This window comes from Leucoraja erinacea, chromosome 15, assembly GCF_028641065.1.
Source record: "Leucoraja erinacea ecotype New England chromosome 15, Leri_hhj_1, whole genome shotgun sequence".
In the NCBI taxonomy this organism is placed as follows: Eukaryota; Metazoa; Chordata; class Chondrichthyes; order Rajiformes; family Rajidae; genus Leucoraja; species Leucoraja erinaceus.
The window spans coordinates 37,743,548-37,767,560 of record NC_073391.1 but is presented as its reverse complement, the minus strand read 5'-3'; the positions used below and the strand labels follow the sequence as shown (position 1 = coordinate 37,767,560).

General features: G+C 42.5%; 1 long non-coding RNA gene across 2 annotated transcripts in view; it reads right to left on the bottom strand.

Moving 5' to 3' along the window:
* LOC129704227 (uncharacterized) overlaps positions 1 to 24,013 on the bottom strand; it is a 40,576-nt gene that overhangs the window by 13,890 nt on the left and 2,673 nt on the right. The window contains exons 2-4 of one of the 2 annotated variants that reach the window (XR_008724700.1): positions 22,087 to 22,126; positions 21,114 to 21,484; positions 14,803 to 14,875 (exon numbers count right to left, since the gene is read on the bottom strand). This is a non-coding gene — a long non-coding RNA (uncharacterized LOC129704227). Of the gene's footprint in view, positions 1 to 12,538; positions 14,876 to 21,113; positions 21,485 to 22,086; positions 22,127 to 24,013 lie in introns of those variants that run through there. The other variant, XR_008724699.1, reaches the window with a different exon arrangement.

Below are 24,013 nucleotides of genomic sequence, written 5' to 3'. Positions count from 1 at the left end.
TTTCTTCATCCATTTGACCCGTTTTCAACCAGGGTTGGAACCTGGTTTCCAGCATATTTCCTCCAATGCATGAGCAGCAAGTGATATTGATGCGGGGAAGGAATATTGAGATAAATACTGGGCATTAGTACAAAAGTGCAAGAGCTGTTCCAGCAACCACCTTCCATCCCCAACATGAAATCTTCGATAATCCTCGTAGAAACATAGAAACATAGAAAATAGGTGCAGGAGTAGGCCATTCGGCCCTTCGAGCCTGCACCGCCATTCAATATGATCATGGCTGATCATCCAATTCAGTATCCCGTACCTGCCTTCTCTCCATACCCCCTGACCCCTTTAGCCACAAGGGCCACAGCTAACTCCCTCTTAAATATAGCCAATGAACTGGCCTCAACTACCTTCTGTGGCAGAGAATTCCAGAGATTCACCACTCTGTGTGTGAAAAATGTCCTTCTCATCTCGGTCCTAAAAGATTTCCCCCTTATCCTTAAACTGTGACCCCTTGTTCTGGACTTCCCCAACATCGGGAACAATCTTCCTGCATCTAGCCTGTCCAACCCCTTAAGAATTTTGTAAGTTTCTATAAGATCCCCCCTCAATCCTCTAAATTCTAGCGAGTACAAGCCGAGTCTATCCAGTCTTTCTTCATATGAAAGTCCTGACATTCCAGGAATCAGTCTGGTGAACCTTCTCTGTACTCCCTCTATGGCAAGAATGTCTTTTCTCAGATTAGGAGACCAAAACTGTACACAATACTCCAGGTGTGGTCTCACAAAGATCCTGTACAACTGCAGTAGAACCTCTCTGCTCCTATACTCAAATCCTTTTGCTATGAATGCTAACATACCATTCGCTTTCTTCACTGCCTGCTGCACCTGCATGCCTACTTTCAATGACTGGTGTACCATGACACCCAGGTCTCGTTGCATCTCCCCTTTTCCTAATCGGCCACCATTCAGATAATAATCTACTTTCCTGTTTTTGCCACCAAAGTGGATAACCTCACATTTATCCACATTATACTGGATCTGCCATGCATTTGCCCACTCACCCAGCCTATCCAAGTCACCTTGCATCCTCCTAGCATCCTCCTCACAGCTAACGCTGCCCCCCAGCTTTGTGTCATTTGCAAACGTGGAGATGTTATATTCAATTCCCTCGTCCAAATCATTAATATATATTGTAAATAGCTGGGGTCCCAGCACTGAGCCTTGCGGTACCCCACTAGTCACTGCCTGCCATTGTGAAAAGGACCCGTTTACTCCTACTCTTTGCTTCCTGTCTGCCTGCCAGTTCTCTATCCACATCAATACTGAACCCCTGATACCGTGTGCTTTAAGTTTGTATACTAATCTCTTATGTGGAACCTTGTCGAAAGCCTTCTGAAAGTCCAGATATAACACATCCACTGGTTCTCCCTTATCCACTCGACTAGTTACATCCTCGAAAAATTCTATAAGATTCGTCAGACATGATTTACCTTTCATAAATCCATGCTGACTTTGCCCAATGATTTCACCACTTTCCAAATGTGCTGCTATCCCATCTTTAATAACTGACTAGCAGTTTCCCCACTACCGATGTTAGACTAACTGGTCTGTAATTCCCCGTTTTCTCTCTCCCTCCCTTTTTAAAAAGTGGGGTTGCATTAGCTACCCTCCAATCCTCAGGAACTACTCCAGAATCTAAAGAGTTTTGAAATTTTATCACTAATACATCCACTATTTCTGCGGCTACTTCCTTAAGTACTCTGGTATGCAGCCTATCTGGCCCTGGGGATTTATCGGCCTTTAATCCATTCAATGTACCTAACACCACTTCCCAGCTAACCTGGATTTCACTCAGTTCCTCCATCTCATTTGACCCCCGGTCCCCTGTTATTTCCGGCAGATTATTTATGTCTTCCTTAGTGAAGACAGAACCAAAGAAGGTATTCAATTGGTCTGCCATGTCTTTGTTCCCCATGCTCAATTCACCTGTTTCTGACTGCAAGGGACCTACAATGCCTTGTAAATGCCGCCCATGTTTCTCTTCTAAGAACCATCCCGACTTCCAGGAGAAAAAAGAATTTATCAAAATACTTGATTCTGCCTTTATCTAATATCTAACAATAATTAACATTCACCCATTCATCAGCCTTCACTGCCTGTCTTCATGTTTCCCAATGACCACAGCTTGAGATGTGTAAGGCTGCCACTGAAGACATGCCTGACAACATTGCTGAGTGATCTTGAGTTGCTCTGGGCTTTGAGACACCAAGACTGCATTATCTCTGACAAGGGCTCTTTGACCGGAAACACTCACTCTGTTTCTCTTTCCTCAGCACCGCTGAATGTTTCGGGCATTTGAATTTAGTCTCCCGTCATCTGCAGCTTTCTTTTATGCATCGTCTCGGTGTGGGCTGAAGCAGTCTGGCCAAGCTCAGAGTGAACGATGGAGGAACATGTATGATATCACCCCCAGTGTGAAACAAAGGGCTCCTTTTCCATGGATGCAAGGTCCCTGTCTTGGTTCTGTGCCTCTGTACACTCAGATCTGAATGTCAGAAGAATGCTAAAATGACATAATATGACCCAAGTGCCTGGCAATACTAACACCTAGAATGCAGACAGCATCAATCTGACCTTCCAAATAAATAGTGATGATTGTCAGGAGAGTCTCCATTATACTGCAGGCACAATAATACAGACCCGTCTAGTTGGTATTAATCTGCCTCCATAATAATGGCAAATGAGGACACCCACAAAACTGGAAGACCAGCATCTTACAGGAGAACCTTTTTCCCAGGGTGTAAATGTCAAAGGCTAGAAAGCCGGGCTTTAAGGTGAGGGGGCAAAGTTTAAAGGAGATGTACGGGGCACGTTATTTAGAGAGTGATGGGTGCCTGGAACATGCTGCCAAGGATGGTGGTGGAGGCAGATATATTGATGCTTTTAAGAGGCTTGTGGATAGGCAAGTGTTTGCAAGGAATGGAGCGATATGGATCATGTCCAGGCAGAGGAGACTAGTTTAACTTGGTATCATGTTCTGCATGGATGTTTTGGGCCAAAGGACCCATTCCTATGTTCTAAACATTTATTTCCAAAATTATTGACCTGAAAGAGAAGAGAAGCTGGTAGAACCAAGGAACAGACAGAATGAAGAGACTGCTAACAAGTACTCCAACCTGCCTTGCCTTACAGATTCTGTACTGCAAAGATCAAGGAGTGAAGTAATTCTGCAATGATGCCTCTAATCATCGAAGCGACTGGAGGTCAGCAGCTCATTACTTCCCTTCACCTTCCAAGGCAACTGACTTAGAAAATGAGGTGACTTTGCAAGCACTGTATACATCCCAAAACACAGGTATCAAAGACGTGCATTTATACAGCATAATACATAACTGAGATACCCCAAAGCGTTTAGTATCAACTAAATCCATTTGAAATGTAGCCTTTGTTATGAAATAGAAAACATGGCAAGCAATTTTCACAGTAAAATCCCCTGACAATAATAAGTGACTCAATCAACCGTTTTAGCTAATAGTTAAGGGATAAATATTATCCGGGACCAGGGAGATCGTCCCGTTTCCAAACTAATACATGGGGATTGATTATCCTCACATCCCCTTTTATGGGACATCAGCTTCAATTCGGATCTCAAAGATGGCAGCTTAAAGAGAGAGGTACTCACTATAAAGCTAAACTGTCAGCCAGGGTTACCTGCTCCAGAGACAAACCACGGGTATGGATCTATTATATATTTTTTTATTTTGAAATCTAACAAGCCCCAGATGACTGATTAGAGACACCCAGATAAATAAGCACTCCTTCTGCCAAATAAATAGTGTTCCTTTCACTTTCACTGTCATCTGGGGCCGTACTTTTTAGTTTTGATTCATTTTTTAAATAGCTACCTAACTTACCTTTAAAGTGTTCATCCACAGGCTGTTAATTATCCTCAACAAGGACAATAAATGATATTGATTTCAATTTGAAACACACCTTGAGATCCCTTTTAAATTACGGTCTTAATATTTCCTCACCCTACCCCTCACTTATGAAATCTTTCAGTCTGGATCTAGCAAGTGACACCAACAGCAATTATTTGGGGGGTTTTTTAGCCTTTAAGGGGGGAACGAGCTTGATAGAAATATTTTTTTTGTAAGTTAAATGGGAGTCCAGTCCACATCAAATGCCTTGACAGCCCACCCGAAGATGGAAAGCTGTCACTGAGACAGCCTCACCTCCCCATACGGAACATGCCACTAAATGAAGTTCTTCAGGAATAAAAAATCTCCTTTCAACCATAACAATAACAGACAGTCAGGGAGAATCCATCAGTCTCAGTTTTGAAGGCAATGTTTTCTCCCATATTATCCCCTCTGTCATGTACTTCTCAACTTTTCAAAGAGCCCCTGTCTCATACATCATTTTTATTACAAAGGTTGAAAGCCCCTGAGGGGTTTCCATTCCACACTGTCCCACCCTTGAAGTCTAACTACCCCCAAGAACCTTTGGCTCAAAAGACAGCAACAATTCCCAGCTACAAGGAACAAATTACCATCCCAATTGAAGGTCCTTTTATATTAAAAGGGCCTAAACTGCACCACAAAATAACATGCAGTCACTTTGTGGCAGATCAGCAAAATTCTGATTAAGCCCAAAACTCCAATATTGTTCACTCACTGAAGGGGCTGCTGACTGGAATCTATTTGTTGCATCAGCAAGGTCTAAAAGACTTAAAAAAATTCAACCCAAGCAACATGGTATAAATTTAGTAAATTAATCTCAACTCAATGACATGAGTGAAGAGTGAGTGATAGAACTGTTTAAATAGCGTTCCACTCTGCAGGACAAGTGTGAAATATGTTCAAGTGTAAAAATAAATGTATTTTATTGATTAGCTGTTAGGAGCTAACTTTGTGAAAAATGGTGTTTCTTACTTCACTATGGTGTAATGTGTTGCAGTAAATGGTTTTGATGGGAATAGCTCATCAGCTCGGACAGGGATCAAGGGGAGAGTTGGCGTCACTGTCAACAGTAACCCGGGCCCCAGCATGGTATGGGAGTTCATGAGGTCCACCAGGCAACCAGCGTGGCATGGGGAGGCAAAGATAGATCCTCACTCTGAAATTGTGATGGTAAGAATCTACAATGGCAGGGTGAGAATTTGAAGAAAAGGAAATGATCTTGGCAGTTAAGGTGAAGACCGTCATTCCTTCTTACGTGTATAACATAAAGTGCTGGAGTAACTCAGCAGGTCAAGTGGTATTTGTGAATGGAATGGATAGGCGACGTTTCAGGTCGAGACCATTCTTCCGAATGAAGTAGGATTCTGACTTGAAACGTCACTTATCCATTCCCACCACAGATGTTACCAGACCCGCTGAGTTACTTCAGAACTTCGTGGGTTACTCAAAATTCCAGCATCTATGGTTCCTTGAGACTCCTTCTCACAAATTACTCTCACTGTCCTTGCATCTCTTGTACATGTTTCACTCTCTCACCCTTCCTCTCTTCCCACCTGTTCCTTTTCTACTTTCCTCTTTCTTTCCTCCCAGGGGAACTGACTCACACTCACTCTCTCCCTCCCACCTGTGCCCGACGTCCCATCATTCTGATTCTTATTCGCGTTCAACTGTTTATTCTTCCCCACGCTCCTTGCTTTGATCTTCGCCTTGTTCTTTTATGCACACACTCCTATGGTCCATTGCCATGGCACCACTCTTGCTAAGTTATGCACATAGGGCTATGCCTCACCCATCAAAGAAGACCTCAGCTGCCACTTGTACAGCAAAGTGTCAAGAATGTTAGAGATAAATACAGTGATCTTGCACAAAGTCAGGGAGGGCTAAAACGTTAAATGCTAATTCTCTGACTCATGCTCTCTTTGCATGCCTCCAAAGTTGGTGTACAGGAGTACTGAATTTGCAAAGAGTGAACAATTGAATCACCCTCGCCGAGGGAGATTAATCCAGTATAGAAAGTCCCAAAAAAAAGCAACTATGCATTATTTGAAATTAAAAATAGCTGTAAAATCTCAGCTCAACCAGCGAGCGTGGAATTGAAAAAACAAACTAATTTTTCTGCTTTAGATGGGACCGCTCTTCAAAATGCTCTACTACTTTGAAAACTTTGCTTCTTGCTGCAATTCATAAGGCAACAAGGAGTCTTTCTTCATCCCACAATACACTCAGTAAATTGAACTGTAAGTAAGGTATTTATTAACAGAACCTTTTTAGTCTAATGAATAGCTAAAGCAGTAATCAATTTGTTGGTGCAGCTTTGACTTTTAAACCTCACAATTTATTATATAAATTATAGTAATTTGTATGTAAATGCCATATCCTGCTGCTCAGTGGTTTCAATAATTAGAAAGCAGCATGAACTCAGGCTACACATCAAATAGCTTCTACTTTAGCCACTCTAAATGGGAGACGTCCCTTCTTCCTTTGTAAAGAAAACCCCAGAAGGAATATCCTTTCTGCATCACCCTGCATAAGATTTAAACAGGATGAACACATTTTCACGAGGATAATTCTTCAGAATGTAATTTTGTTAATAGCACAAAAATAATGCACTAATAACTCTTGAACATTTTCGGACAACTATTGACCACAGGTGCAAATATCAACATATTTTATTTTAAGTTAACCCGAGAGAATATAAAATCTGGAAATGTTAAACTGTTAGTAGTGAAAGTGACAATGAAGCTGCTGATGTAATAACAATCCAGCCGGTTCATTAATGCACTTTATAATATTTCTAAAATATGTATTGTTCTTAACTGTTCCACCTATATATAGGTATATATATAATATACTGATATACCTGACGTACAGCCCTCCACTCACTCTGCAGTAACCTTGACTAGATCATCAAACTCGTCGACAAGGGAGGCGCCATGGTAGTCTGGCGCACTGACCTCTACCGGGCTGAGGCCAGGCAACAAGTCTCAGACGCCTCCTCCTACTCATCCTGTGACCATGCCCCCACAGATGAGCACCAGACCTTAATATCACACAACATTTCTGATTTTATTACTTCCAGCTCTCTGCTCTCTAAAGCCTCCAACCTTCTCGTTCCCCAGCTCCGCTCAGCCCGATTTTATCTTCTCCCCAAAATCCACAAACAGAACTTTCCTGGCAAACCCATTGTTTTGCTTGTTCATGTCCCACCAAATTAATTTCCACATTCCTCGACTCCATCCTATCCCCTTGGTCCAATCCTTCCCTACCTATGTCCAAGACACGTCACACGCTCTTCGTCTCTTCAATGGCTTCCGTTTTCCAGGCCCCCAATCCCTCGTCTTGACACTCGACACCTCTATCCACCACCAGGAAGGTCTTAAAGCCCTCCATTTCTTCCTCAACCGCAGAGCCAGCCAATTTCCGTCCACAAATACTCTCGCCCGCCAAGTAGAGCTGGTCCTTACCGTCAATAACTTCTCCTTCAACTCCTCCCACTTCCTCCAAATCCAAGGCGTAGCTATGGGCACTCACATGGGCCCCAGCTATGCCTAACGTTAACCAGGGTGCATGTACTACTGCCTCGCTTCCTGAGATCACAATCTCCTTTGCCTTGCTGACATTGCGGGAGAGTTTGTTGGCTTAGCAGCAGGTTACAAGGTTCTCAATCTCCTTTCTGTCTCATCATGATTTGATATCTTGCCTACAACGATGGTGTCATCTGCGAATGTGTAAATTGAGTGCGATTGGTATTTGACTGCACAGTCAGAAGTGATTAAGGAGATAAATTGGGGGCTGAGAACGCACCCTTGTGGAGCACCAGTATTGAGGATTATTCCAGAGGATGATTTGTTACCCAGGGTTTTGGAGATACAGTGTGGAAATCAATGGTCAGCCTACTGAGTCCAAGCTGACCATTGATCACCCACACACTATTTCCGCATCCTGCACACTCGGGTCAATTTACAGAAGCCAATTTACAGAGGTCTACAAAGCCACAGGCCTTTGAAATGTGGGAGGAAACCGGAGCACTCGGAGGAAACCCACGTGGTCACAGGGACAAGGTGCAAATTCCACAAAAACAGCACCTGTAGTACAGGTCTGTGGTACTTAACGGAAGCAGCTCTACTGTTGCACCACTGTGCCACTCCACTGCTGTGGTTATCCTCACTGATTTTCACTGGAGTGACGGAGGCTGAGACCTTGTACAGATTTATAATGTGATGAGGGGTGTACATAGGGTAGATACTGACAGTTTCTTTCTCAAGGTAGGGAATCTAAAGTATAAGGGTTTGTGGTGAAAGATATAAAGGGGACCTGGGGGGTAAGTGTTTCACTTAGAGGATAGTGAGTATATGGACTGAGATGCTAGAGGGCATGGTCAAGATAGGTACAAATACATTAATTCTTCAATGTTTCCGCCATATTCCATCTGATCCCACCACCAGTCAATTCAGGTCAAGTCACATTTATTTATATAGCACATTTAAAAAACAACTCTTGTTGGGCATAGTGCTTTACATTTGTTATAAGAACAGTATAAACAAACTACATACATATATACAGTCACATCTTCCCATCACCATCCCTTTCCACTTTTTGCAAAGACCATTTCCTCAGCAATGCCTTGATTCACTCATCCTTTCCTACCCAAAACCACCTCTTGTAACTAGTAGAGGATGTAACTAGTAGAGTGGATAGGAGAGAACTAGTAGAGGATGTAACTAGTAGAGTGGATAGGGGAGAACCAGTGGATGTGTTATATCTGGACTTTCAGAAGGCTTTTGACAAGGTCCCACATAAGAGATTAGTATACAAACTTAAAGCACACGGTATTGGGGGTTCAGTATTGATGTGGATAGAGAACTGGCTGGCAAACAGGAAGCAAAGAGTAGGAGTAAACGGGTCCTTTTCAGAATGGCAGGCAGTGACTAGTGGGGTACCGCAAGGCTCAGTGCTGGGACCCCAGCTATTTACAATATTTATTAATGATTTGGACGAGGGAATTGAATGCAACATCTCCAAGTTTGCGGATGACACTAAGCTGGGGGGCAGCGTTAGCTGTGAGGAGGATGCTAGGAGGCTGCAAGGTGACTTAGATAGGCTGGGTGAGTGGGCAAATGCATGGCAGATGCAGTATAATGTGGATAAATGTGAGGTTATCTATTTTGGTGGCAAAAACAGGAAAGCAGACAATTATCTAAATGGTGAACGATTAGGAAAAGGGGAGATGCAACAAGACCTGGGTGTCATGGTACACCAGTCATTGAAAGTAGGCATGCAGGTGCAGCAGGCAGTGAAGAAAGCGAATGGTATGTTAGCATTCATTGCAAAAGGATTTGAGTATAGGAGCAGAGGGGTTCTACTGCAGTTGTACAGGGTCTTGGTGAGACCACACCTGGAGTATTGCGTACAGTTTTGGTCTCCAAATCTGAGGAAGGACATTATTGCCTTAGAGGGAGTGCAGAGAAGGTTCACCAGAGTGATTCCTGGGATGTCAGGACTTTCATATGAAGAAAGACTGGATAGACTCGGCTTGTACTCGCTAGAATTTAGAAGCTTGAGGGGGGATCTTATAGAAACGTACAAAATTCTTAAGGGGTTGGACAGGCTAGATGCATGAAGATTGTTCCCGATGTTGGGGAAGTCCAGGACAAGGGGTCACAGCTTAAGGATAGAGGGGAAATCCTTTAGGACCGAGATGAGAAAACATTTTTCACATAGAGAGTGGTGAATCTCTGGAATTCTCTGCCACAGAAGGTAGTTGTGGCCTGTTCATTGGCTATATTTAAGAGGGAGTTAGATGTGGCCCTTGTGGCTAAAGGGATCAGGGGGTATGGAGAGAACGCAGGTACGGGATACTGAGTTGGATGATCAGCCATGATCATATTGAATGGCGGTGCAGGCTCGAAGGGCCTACTGCACCTATTTTCTATGTTTCTATGTTTCTTCCCCAGGTAATTTCTCGGGGCAACTAGAGAAAATGTAACACCTGTCCCTATACTTCCTCCCGCACCTCCATCCAAGAACCCCAGCAGTCCTTCCAGGTGAGGCAGCGGTTCACATACACTGGATACTCCCAATGTGGCTTCACATCAGCGAGACCAAGTCTAGACCAGGTAACCGTTTCGCCAAACATTTGCGCTCGGTCTGCATTTTAATTCCCCTTCCAATTCCCACCCCTACCTTTCTATCCTGGGCCTCCTCCATTGCCAGAGTGAGGCCACACGCAAACCTGAGGTACAGCACCTCATATTCTGCTGACAACCCAACAGTGTGAACATTGAATGCTCAAATTGCAAGTAACACCCCCCCCCCCCCCCCCCTTCTCTCAGTTCACAATAATTACTGTAATTATTTACAGCAGGAATTTCTTCTGGAGAGCAGAAACAGTTGGGGATGAACTGGCTCAAGTAGAACATGATTCAGTGGAAGAACACTTGGAGAACAGTAATTACAAAACTATTTGGCTTGGAGTAGTTTATCTACCCCCTGTGAAGGATAAATCACTGGAGTTATTTAAGGAGGAAGTGGATACGTTTTGGAAAGTTCTGGGAATTGGCACAAAATAAAAGGTTAGAATTGGCACAGAAGAAAGGGTGAGGCATGGGAAGATCAGCAGGGTCCATATTCCTTGGAAGGGCGGGTGGCCTATTCTTGGTCCAAGAGTTTTGTATCACAATCCACTGACGATGAAGGAAAAGTCATATATTTCAAAGTCAGAATGGTGCATGGCACCCTGATGTCATAGAATCACCATCACAAAATTTACAGAAGTCAACTATCCTAACATCCTTGAAATATGGGAAGACCAATGATTATGCACAGATGATTTGACAGTGCCTCGAGGTCAGCATGGAGAAAGTGGCACAGCTCATACCTAAATGTCATGCTCAGCCTGACCTTTATCATCAAGGTGGCACAGTATCCAGCTACCAATCCTGACATCTATCCGTGTTGAGTTTACAAATTCTCTCTGTGATTGTGTGAGTTCCCTGTGGGTTTCCATTTGCTTTGCACATTTCAAGGATGTTAGGATAGTTGATTTCTGTAAATTGGTTACGCTGTAAGTGTCAGACGGGAATGATGTTGGGCATGTCAGATAAAATGGGTTACAGGGAAATTGTAGTTATAGAGAAGTTAGGTGGGGACTCGAACCAGGATTGATGTGAGAAATGGCTTAGACTCGAATGTCTGAATAACTTCCTTGACAAGGAAATGTTGAATCATGAATTATCCCTCCATCATACCAGAATCTACAATCCTTCCTCATAGCTGCTCAATATCTAACCATGGTTAAACTCTCCCAGATTATGGCAGCATGTACCTACAAATCCAGCTGTCCACAAACCTAATACTTTTTGAAAATTAAAGAACAAAAATTAGTACTTTAAAAAAATATTGGAATAATTATTCAGGAAGTGGTAACAAAGCACTTAGGAAAAAAAAGTAATTGAATCGACTAGAATCAACATTTGTGAAATGAAAATTAAGTTTATCAAATATATTATTTGTTTCTGAGGGTATAACAAGTAGACTGCACAAGGGATAAGCTAGTGTATGTGATATATTTAGACATTTGGAAGGTATTCAATAAAGTAAAATTGCAAAACATAACTGGAGCACCTGATTTGGGGGTGGGAATCATATCTGGTTAGTGGGAGGAAACAGTGACTGGAAATAAATAAGATACAAAGTGCTGGACTGAAGAAGGGTTCCAATGCAAAACGTCATCTATCATGCAAGCCAGAATCTGAAATTTCTTATTTCTCAACTTGGAGTAAGCAAAAGTCATTTTGGGGTTTGGAGGGTGTAGCTGATGGTGTGACACTGGAATCGGTGCTGGGATGCCCGCTATTTACTATCTGGGTGAGTGGTCTGAATGAGAGAAACAAGTGAATGAAACCAAGGCTACCGATGATGCAAAGCTGGGTGAGAGCGTGGTGAAAGAAGAATTGAAAAAACTTTCAAGGGGCCACTGAAGGATAAGTGATTGGCAAACGGGACACATTATGGAAACATGTGAACTCAACCACCTTGATAGTAAAAAACTATTTTTAAATGGTGAGAAACTGAAAAATTGTGGTTTTTAGAAGGACTTGGTTGTCCTTGTAAACAAATCATTGTGTTAACATCCAGATAAAGCAAGTAATTAGAAAGGTAAAATGTATGTTGCTATATTTTGTAACAGGAATTGATTACGAGACTAAATGCCTTACAGCAATCATGCACAGTTCTGGCGGCTTCATTTATACTTAAATAGAGCTGGACTCCACATCCAAGAAAGCATCTAATTACAACAGAGGGAAGACAACAACCATATAGATAGGTGCTATCACTGCGTTTAAGAAACATTTAAATAGGTACATGATACGTTTAAAGGGATATGGGGCAAATGCAGGCAGGTGAACTAGTGTAGATGGGACATATTGGTTGGCGTGGCAAAGTTGGGCCGACGGGCCTATTTTCCACACTGTGTAACTCTATATAGAAACATAGAAATTAGGTGCAGGAGTAGGCCATTCGGCCCTTCGAGCCTGCACCGCCATTCAATATGATCATGGCTGATCATCAACTCAGTATCCCGTACCTGCCTTTTCTCCATACCCTCTGATCCCCTTGGCCACATCTAACTCCCTCTTAAATATAGCCAATGAACTGGCCTCAACTACCCTCTGTGGCAGAGAGTTCTAGAGATTCACCACTCTCTGTGTGAAAAAAGTTCTCCTCATCTCGGTTTTAAAGGATTTCCCCCCTTATCCTTAAGCTGTGACCCCTTGTCCTGGACTTCCCCAACATCGGGAACAACCTTCCTGCATCTAGCCTGTCCAACCCCTTAAGAATTTTGTAAGTTTCTATAAGATCCCCTCTCAATCTCCTAAATTCTTATATACTTGATTGTTTCCGGGGGTGAAGGGATTAGCCTATGAAGAGAGATTCAGTGGCCATATTCCCTAGAGTTTAAAGAATGAGAGAGCAGAAAATTCTTCACCCAGAGAGTAATACTTGGACTTCACACCCTAAGAGAGCTGCAGAAATTTAGTTGCTGAGTTTCATTTCTATCCTCGAGTTTAGTTTCATTTCTATCTTCGATAAGGTTTCAACGGATATAGGATAGCAACAGGAAAATGGGACTGAGGTAAAAGATCAATTATTATGTTCTCAGAACATTGTAGCACAGAAACGGGCCTTATGCCCATAATGTGTGTGCTGAAAATGATACCAAGTTAAACTAATCGCTGCATGCATGTGATTCTTATGCTGTCATTCCCTGCATGTCCATATGTCTAAAAGCCTCTTAAATTTCATTATCGCATCCGTTTCATCACATCTAGGAGCACGTTTTAGGTGCCCACCACTCTCTGTGTTAAAATAAAAACATGTCCCACACATCCTCACATTCCTCCTCTGGCCTTTTTAGGCTATGTCCGTTTAGTTTAGTTTAGTTTATTTGGAGAGATACAGTGTGGAAACAGGCACATTAATTGTACAGTTCTCTAAAGTTTGACATTTCCACCCTGAGAAAAAGATGTAAAATTACTCAGCAGTGACTCAGCAGGCATGAGCGACCAAATGGCCTATACCTCCGAATCCATTTCATATGTTCTTTTGTTAAATATCTGGGATTAATAATCCTGACATTCCCCTATAAACACAACTCACCAAACAAGTCCATGAAATGGGTCAAATCACTCAAGTTTCTATTTAACCATTGTTATGTTACTGATATATAAATGTTCAAATCTCTTATGAAAACTGTGTTACTGGAAAAAGAAGATCTTCGAATTGATTACAGGATTTGATAAGAGTAATTGCAGAGAAATTATTTTCTTTTCTGAGGGCATTAAGAACGAGAGGACATTAAAATTAGTGTGTTCATTTAAGAGTGAGATCAGAAAGTACTTCCACACAGACGAGTCGTGGAATTCTAGCTTAACACCTGTCACAGGAAAATGTTAGAAGTTGTTATTACAGACATTATAGCAGGACACAAAAAATTCAAAGTAGTGCAGAAAAGGGAAAGGAAAATCATGTATGACTAAGTTATTGACTTCTTTGAAGTGCTGCAGATAAAGGGAAAACACAGACTGCGCTAGGTTTAGATTTCCATGAGGCATTTGATAATATGCTGCATCAAAGGTTATTGTGGAAAATAAAAACTCAGCATTAGAGCCAACATGTTGGCCCGAACATGATTGAATGACTAACAGAAAACAGGCAATAGGCATGCTTTGGTATTGATTTATTACGATCGTCACGTGCACACGATTTGCCATTACAGTAAAAAAAACTTTGTGTGTTATCCACTCATACTATATATGCGTACAATCAAACCATTACAACAGGTAGGTTAAAGAGAAAAATACCCAAGGGTAGAATATAGTGTTACAGCCACAAGGAATAATGCCTTAACCTTTTACAATTTACACAAATGATTTATTTGAAACAGAGAAAGTTGTGGTTGCAAAATCTGCAGAGGACACAAAGACAGGTAGAAAAGCAAAGAGAGATACAAAACGCTGGAGTAATTCTGCAGGTCACGCAGCATCTCTATAGAAAATGGATAGATGATGTTTCCGGTTGGGAGCCTACTTCAGAACCAACCCAAAACGTCACCTATTAATTTTCTCCAGAGATGCTGCGTGACCTGCTAAGTTGCTCCAGCATTTGTGTCTATCTTTGGTATAGACCAGCATCTGCAGTTCCTTTTTATTACAGGTAGAAAAGTTTAGTTTAGATATACAGCGTGGAAACTGGCCCTTCGGCCCACCGAGTCCACACCGACCATGATCACCCATATACTAGTTCTATCCGACACACTAAGAACGATTTACAGACGTCAATTAACCTACCTGAATGTCTTTATGATGAAGGAGAAAACTGGAGCACCCGGTGCTGTAATGCAGCAACTCTGCCGCTGCGCCACTGTGAGAAGTTGTGAGAAGGAAACAACAATGGGTTTAAGCAGCTTAAGTGAATGGGTAAAGGTCTGGCAAATCATGCACATTGTGGAAAAATGTGAACGTCTCCATTTTTGCAATAAAAATTGCACGTTATTTAAAGGTGAGAGATTGCAGAGCTTTGAGATGCATCTCAATGTCTCAATACATGAGTCACAAAAGACTACTATGGAGAAAGAACAAGCACTTAGGAAAGCTAACAGAATGGTGACTTTATTACTCTTCGAATTTAAAACAAAGATCTGACGATAGTATTTCAGTTACATTGGCCATTGAAGAGACCACATTTGTGAATAGTATTTATCTCCTTAATAAAGCCAATTTGTTAAAAGCCATTCAGAAGAGGTTTGCCAAGACTGATACCTGGAATGGGCTGAGCAAGCTCAGTCTGTGATCTCTACAGTTTGGAATAATAAGAGGGGACTTGATAGAAGCAATTAAGATCCTGAGAGGACTTGACAAGGTTCTTGTTGAATCGTTGTTCCACTTCTGGGAGAGTCTAGAAATGGAAGTTATTACTTAAAAATAAGAGGTGATTGTGATAAGCAAAGGGTGAAAGATTTCCACAGTAGATAACATCCCACATGACCTGTTTCTATTCCTGATATATATGTTCATGTTTTCCAAAAGGGCTGTGCACTTCAGATAAATTATGTTTTTCACAATTGATATTCAATACATTTGAGCACAAATTTGTCTTTCAGATTGATGATAAAACCCTGATGGGTTATAATTATGCAACATCATACACCAAGTAAAAACGAAACACATAGTAGATGATTTGTATTAGATTATGAACTAACTGATATATAACAATCCTAACCATGCATCAAAAATACTTTTATGGTTGTAAAATATTTAAGACATCCTGCAGTTGTGAAGAGCACTACATAAATGCAAATGCATTCGGCTTTCTTCAACCCGATGCTCCAAATGATGGCAACACAGAACTCCAGAAAACTATAAGACACTCAATAATAATGAGTTGCAAACTCTGAAAAGTTAAGACACAGCTGTGACACACCAGAACACAGTTCAAGCCTGCATTGTTGCTCCCCCCCCCCCCCCCCCCCCCCCCATTTCCAAGTGTGCTTCAAGGTTAATGAAAAGGAAATGGTTTCACTCGAGTTTAAAACCCTACTGTGGTTTGTCTTTAAAGTCGAGATATCTATTTCACAGCAAGCATTTGGCTTTAACAGAGCTGTGGAAGACAGAGGAAATTCTTGTTCCATAGATGTGGTTTGATTCTTGTTTCCAAGCTATTGTAAATGTGGAACAAAAACAAGGTTCTGCATGTGGCTGGTCAGGAAATACTTGATGACAATGTATTGCACCCTGTCGTTTTATTCCAATCACTGTGATATTCATTTGTGGAAGAAGACTATTTTGGTACCTCACCCGGACATCCGAAAAAATGTGGTGATACTACAACACTTTAGGAAATGTCCTGGTATTAAAGGGTCACCCACCACATGAAAGCAGGGGAGAAATTCTTGCCATTCAGTCTCTTCAATTATTACTGGTAGAAAACCAGCTAGAGGCTAATTGAATTCCACAAATACATTAATACTTCCCTTAAGACACCAAATCGTCTTTGGTATCATTTATGTGCCAAGAAAAAAAGATTATGATTTTGAAGTTTATATTCTATTTTTAGGTATACTGGACACCATTGCAGTCTTTAAACAACATCCTCATTAGTGTTACTATGTTTCCAGGAGCTATCCCTTAAAGACAAACCTGCACCACACAAGAGCTACTGCTGCTATTTGCAGAGATGGTGTTTAATGAGGGATGGTTGCACTGGTGATAGTGATAAGGGAGGGAAGGGAGCATGTTCCAAGGTTACCTTAAAGAGAGTAGAGAGGCTTGTAGAACAGATTCCCGGCAAGGGAAAAATAATGGCCAATAAGTTGCTCCACATCATTTTGTTTGACATTTGACCGATAATTGGTCTTTATTGAATGGTTTTAGTGCAGCCGAGGTCTCAAGTGCTATCGACAGCTTTACAAGGAATCCTGGCAAGCCGTGGCCCATCCCAATGGCAGGCTTAACTCACACATCGCGGAACCAGAGATGCGCCGCGCGGCTGCAGATGGCTATCGGGATGTGCCGTGGAGCCAAACAACCCAGCGGGCAGACCGCCGAGAGCGAGGAGGAACTCGCACCAACGAGTGCGAGGAGAGCTGCTGAGAGCAAGCCAGTGGGGGGCCATTGAGAGCGTTGGGGGACCCACACCACTGAAAGCGAAGAGTGCCGCTGAGAGCCAGGAGGGCCACCGTGAGCAACCCAACTCGGCAGCCGTAAACAAGGAGGGGGTGGGGCGGGGGCTGTTTGACTAGAACAAAGGGGGAACCCGGCGGGGGGGCTGCCGAGAATGAAGGAGGACCCAGTCGGGTACCTGTGGCCACGTACGGCGACAGGCCTGGTTCAACGCTGCGAGATGATAAAATTGTTTGATGAACTTTTTGTAACTTTATCGGCGCCAGAAACTTGCTAATTCTTTGCACACTGCTAGGTGAGGTTGGGTGTATGATTTTACCGAACTGCATATAGAAACAAAGAATTTCACTGTACCTAGGTACATGTGGCAATAAAGTATCATTGAATGAATCATTGGATACTGCTGCCGGCTCGGACAGCCCGAGTCCGTGCGACGTTAGCTCAATGGACGTCAATGTATTGGCCAGGAGGTTTTCATCTTGGGCTAAATGTAAAGCGTACCCAGATCCATGACGAGTAGTCAGACAGTCCTGTGAATGTTACAAAATACATAAGACCGTCTGTTGCGAGATTCATAATAGAACGTTGAATGGCTTCCTTGTATCAGACGCACACTTAATGATATCACCAGTCATAATGCCCATTTCCACCAACAGAAATTGAAACTGAAAAGTTGCAACCTGTGCTCTCTTTGGAAGAGTTCAAATGCGACTTGGTGTACATCATGATACTTTGTTAGGGGTTTTCTATATTTAAAGAGACCCTGCTGATATGAAGGCCTCGACTGGATAGCTACACAGCTCGCTGCAGCCTGTTCACATGGGAGGAGAAAAGTACACAGAGTTTACTAAACTCAATAGGGTGAGATTCTCTTGCACGTAGTTTCTGAATTTCACTTGGCACTGAATTGATGACATCAAACATGCCATCAGCAACCTTTCAAGGTGCACAGTAATGCTAGCAGCTGAATCAAGTGGAGAACTTATCCCTGCAGAATGCAGGATCTTCCATCAATGAGGACACACTTTAACTATGTTATAGGTGACTGTAAATGCACCAGCAACACAAAGTGAAATAATACAAAAATTGCTAATCAAAACAGTTGCGTCACTAGGGTTGGCATGGTCACGTTGGGTCAAAGGGCCTGTTTCTGTGATGTGCGATTCTATAACACAAGAAAATATCAGGCCTCTTGGCCCTTCAAGACTGTCCCATCATTCAATATGATCAAGAATAATGTACGCTATTCATTGTAATCACCTCCACCTTAACTACTACTAATGATCTAGCCTCCACAACCCACTGGGGTAGATAATTCAAGAGATTCCCCACCCACTTTGAAAATACATTTCTCATACTTTCACAGTGATCTGTGTCTATGTCCCCTTGTTCAAGGTTCGGTCATGAGTGAAAACATCTCTACATTGGATCTTTAACTTTGTGGTGCCTTTGCCATTTGGCAAGCTTGTAAGTTGCTTAAAATCTCCTGGTGCCCATTATTAACTTGTGCGATCCCATGTGCAGCTGCAGTCTTGCTGATAGAAGTTACTTTCTTTCTTATCTTCTTACAAAACACAGGAGGAGGCCATTTGGCTCATTGGGTCCATGCTAGCTCTAAAAAGAGCAATTCCATTTGTCCATTTAGAGGGGAAATTTAGAGGGGAAATTTAGAAAAAATTCACATTTTCTGTACTACTGAGACCTATTCTTTCTCACACATGCTCGTGCACATTTGATACTTTTTAACCTGTATGGAAGGAAATTGGAGAACTGGGGGAGCGTCACGGGTATGGAGAGAACATGCAAACAGCACAAACTACTACTGAGGCTCTGGGCCCTTGCATCTGCTACGCCAATGTGCTATCCTTACCCTTTGAGTCAGCACTGAGTCCCGATTACTCTAAAGAAGTTGTCGACCTGGACAGACTAGCTTCACATGTGGGCCACAGTCAAGTTAGGCCGCAATGTGGAATGGTTGGCTGTGGGGCATGGGGCACTGGAGAGGTCAAGGTGGGAGATGATTTGGGAGTGAGATAGGATATCAATTTCCCAAGCTTGCGCATTAGAGGGGCTGGATAGATACGATGCTATGGTCTATGGCAGCTCCACCATTGTTTCAGACCCAGAGCCGAGTTGAATATGTCCACATATGTCCTCTCCTCACAGTTCTCATTCTCGTCTTATATCGCACAGATGAGATTTCCAACTGTATCAGCGAACGGCCATCTAGGAAGATAAAATACAGCCTCTGTGCCTCCGTTGTCACTGTCACTGGAACAAAAGAGACTGTCAGATGGGATTGCCACCAATCCCCAGCAAACAAAATATGTGGGTCAGGCAGCATCTCTGGAGAAAAGGAATAGGTGACATTTCGGGTTGAGACCCCGCTGAGTTACTCCATAATTTTGTGTCTGTCTTCGGTGTAAACCAGCATCTGCAGTTCCTTCCTAAACATGTGCATGATTTCCAGTTTGGTGGACATCGCCTCTTGGCTCATTCTTTCATGAAGCCAGTCTCGGAGGTGGTGCTGTGAGCAGCAAGAAGCACAATGAGGTCATCATCAATATTCTTCCCTACCTGTCTATGTCCCTTCTTGCACCTCTATTTCATCCTGCGGTATGGCCTCTATCAGCCGGGGGAACATACATGGTCTATTCCGATACTTGCAAAGACAAACAGAAAATGTAGGACTTGAAAATGTGGTCAATACACCCTTGTGGTGATATGGCAACATAGACAAGATAGCATTTGCTGCTGACCTAATCAAATGATGCGTCATAACAGCAAAACATTGGCAGCACTTGCTTTTGGAGATTTGGGCGAGCTAGCCCCTTGGCCTGTTAATTGGAGGATGCAGTCCTTTATTGGAACAAATACTACAATTATGAAGGCCTCATTGGTGTCCCTCCACTTCATCACCGTCTTTGCTTAAACAGAAACATAGAAAATAGGTGCAGGAGTAGGCCATTCAGCCCTTCGAGCCTGCACCGCCATGCAATATGATCATGGCTGATCATCCAACTCAGTATCCCGTACCTGCGTTCTCTCCATACCCCCGATCCCTTTAGCCACAAGGGCCACATCTAACTCCCTCTTAAATATAGCCAATGAACTGGCCTCAACTACCTTCTGTGGCAGAGAATTCCAGAGATTCACCACTCTCTGTGTGAAAAATGTTTTTCTCATCTCGGTCCTAAAAGACTTCCCCCTTATCCTTAAACTGTGACCCCTTGTCCTGGACTTCCCCAAGATCGGGAGCAATCTTCCTGCATCTAGCCTGTCCAACCTCTTAAGAATTTTGTAAGTTTCTATAAGATCCCCCCCTCAATCTTCTAAATTCTAGCGAGTACAAACCGAGTCTATCCAGTCTTTCTTCATATGAAAGTCCTGACATCCCAGGAATCAGTCTGGTGAACCTTCTCTGTACTCCCTCTATGGCAAGAATGTCCTTTCTCAGATTAGGAGACCAAAACTGTACGCAATACTCCAGGTGTGGTCTCACCAAGACACTGTACAACTGCAGTAGAACCTCCCTGCTCCTATACAAATCCTTTTGTGTTGAGAGACGTTGGTTAACCATTCTATTATCTGCGTGGTGAACGACATTGGTGAGGATAGGAGGTGGTTTAAGAGGCAGCGGGTTGTGTGGATGGAGCAATAATTTGTGTGATTAGCAGATGTGTGTGCATGCAAGCTTGTACAGGTGTCAGCATGAAAGAGAAGCGTTTATGCCAGCTACCCCTGTTTCACAGCTGTTCTTGTTGTGGAGATTTGCTCTTACAGAATTCACAAATCAGAACCTGGAAACATGAGAAACAGAATAAAATTAGCTCCAATTGAATTTATGTGAAAAAATTATTAAATTGCTTGCATTGCTGGATGCATGCAAAGATGTGGCTTCGCACTATGGAAAAGCGCAATAAGGCACATTTTCCGGGAACTCAACCACCCCATATCACCTGTATTGGTGAAGAACTCACTTTGACGTCTCTAATCAGGTCATCAGATTTCTTGTAGCATTGCTTCGTAATCTGATGATTTTCACTCCTTGACGAGACAATACTTGGTAGACTCCTCCAAATGAGCTTGGTAGACTCCTCCAAATGGCAGCTGTGACGGTTTCAGTTACCACGGTGCAGAAGACATCCCTTTTGGCATGAAGCTCTCTTTTAGGACATCAATGACCCTTTCTGAAAATCATGGAGTTCTTTCCCCCCTCTCTCCTCCTTGGCAGCGGGATTTAATGATCTTGCTGCTTGGCTGCCTTTGACGATGTACATTTAAGGACTGACATTCTTCCACATTTGATAGACAACAAACTGTTGGCAGCTGCGTTCAACCGAGCCTCACCCTGTCGGGGACAGTGCAGGTTCAAAGTTAGCACATGTTTCTGGATGAAAGTAACGTCAATGCTATTTCAAGTACTTTTTTTTGTTAATTTCGTAATTTTCTGTAGGACACATTTGTGGATATTTACACACAGCATATGGATGGTTATGGACTAAAAAAAAAAAGAGAGATATCCATCCTCTAAACATGAGCGACTTACTGTCACACAATACTAGTCCAGTTCATTGTGTTTCAGTATTAACTTTTACAAATCTGGAAATATTTCTTGTGTTGATTTTGTTTGTCAATGTTATTTGAGACTTATTGGTGCCGTGTCTTTCAGTAATTATCTGGTATTAATCTAACACATTGCGTCTCAGTACTATATGGTACTAATCGGCTAACATCTCATTACTTTCTTATATTTGTAAGGATTTGATATGTCATTGTCAGCTGAAACCTACATTGCATTTTATAACTAATTATTACATGTATTAGACTGGTACTTTGTGTCGGTATTATCTGGTATTTAAAAAATAGAAAATAGCAGGCGCTGGTAATGTGAAATAAAAACAGAACCACTGTCGATCATTTCAATAAACAACTGAGAAGAAACTTCTTTACCTGAAGATACAAATGCTGGAAATAGCAGGTCTGGCACCATCTGAGGAGGGAGAAATGCAGAGTTAATATAGTGAAAAATTGTTGAGCTAGGCTAATGACATGAATCATTATTGCTGTTCGGTTAATAATATTTCTGTGGTGCTTTTGGGCAACTTATGGTTAAAAGTGATTATATAAACACAGATTGCTGTTGTTATGGTCACCTTTCCTTCTGCCCCTCAATGTGTTGCTGCTCCTACACCTATTTGCTCCCCTAATAATAAGTCTGGGATATAACAAATAGGTGGTAGCAGGAGAGTTGAGATGTAGAAAGGGGCGGTAGACAGGTTTCCCCAAGCAGTAATGTACATGTTCTCATCACATTCTTGTTTCATTACCATATCATCGGTTGCACATATATAATGACTATAGAGTCCCAACGACATGGATAATCGCCAATTGTGGCAAATCTCGCATGCTCTAATGAACTACTAAGTGAAGTCGGGCAGCATCACCGGCAACGACATGGCCCTTCCCAATGAACTCAATGAGCAAACTACGCTGGCTTTGAACTGAAGGCTGCACCATTGATCTCAGGTGCGCCTGCACCAACAGTTAATGTGGCAGATGTAAAATCAGTTTGTGTGAGAGTGAATGCATGGAAAGCAACTAGACCCGGATGGAGTCCATGTCCTCAGGACCTGCATGGATCAGCTGGCAGAGGTGTTCAAATACATATTTAACCTCTCATTACTTCATTCTGAGATCCCCCCTGCTTTAAGAAGACCACTATCATCCTGGGGTCAAAGATACAAGGTAGACCTGCCTTCATGACCACTGTCCAGTGGCTCTGACGTCCACCAGCATGAAGTGCTTTGAGAGACTGGTGATGGTGCACATTAACTCCAGCCTCCCAGACTGCATTGATCCACTGCAGTCCACAGCAGAAGCCGTCTCTCTGGCCCTATACTCATCTCTGGAACACCCAGACAACAAGGACATCTACATCGGACTCCTGTTTATTGGAATCCCTTCCTGCATCTCCACTATAGCTCTGCCTTCAACATCATAATCCCATCCAAACTCATCTCCATTGACTCCATCTACACTTCACGATACCTTGGGAAAAGCAGCCAATATAATTGAGGACCTTTACCACCCTGGTCACTCCTTCGTCTCCCCACTCCCGTCAGGCAGAAAAAGATATAAAAGCTTGAAAGCATGTACCACCAGACTCTGGAGCAGCTGCTTTCCCTCTGCTATGGCTTAGAACGGGGTGGAAGATTGCAACCTTCACGTGGTCCACCCTGTTTCGACTAATGCAATCAACTCGACGTGCACAAACGGAAGATCAAATAGAATAAGTTGTCCAACAACTTTAGGCTGTGCACGCCACATGAAAGAAGAAGAAGAAGACTTTGAACAGTCCCTCCATAAGCTAGGGCACAGCCCCAATTTTCTAACTTACCTCATTGCAGACATTGGACTTTTTCCTTTGGATCTGGTATGCTACATTGCTGAGAACCTATATTCTGTACTCTGGGATTTTTCTTTCACTCTACCTCTTGTACATATGTTTGGCTTGTTCATATTCATGTACAGTATTATCTTATTTAATTGGATAGCATACAAACAAAAATCTTTTTACTGTATCTCGGTACACAGGACAATAATGAACCTAAACCTAAAGACTTGCTTGGTTGCCAGCATCAGTCTGGCATTTTATAAACTGAAATGTTTTTAATTTCCTTAGTATCTGGAATGGTTTGACCATAGGCAGATGGTCATGCAGATCTGTGTCTCCTTCCTAGTAACAGTTGTGACTTAATTTTGACTTTAGTTGTGACTTTAAATTTCTTTATTACTGTTGTTTGTATTCTTTCTTTATGTGCTGCATGGCAAGACGAATTTCACTACACCTAGGTGTATGTGACCAATAAAATAACCT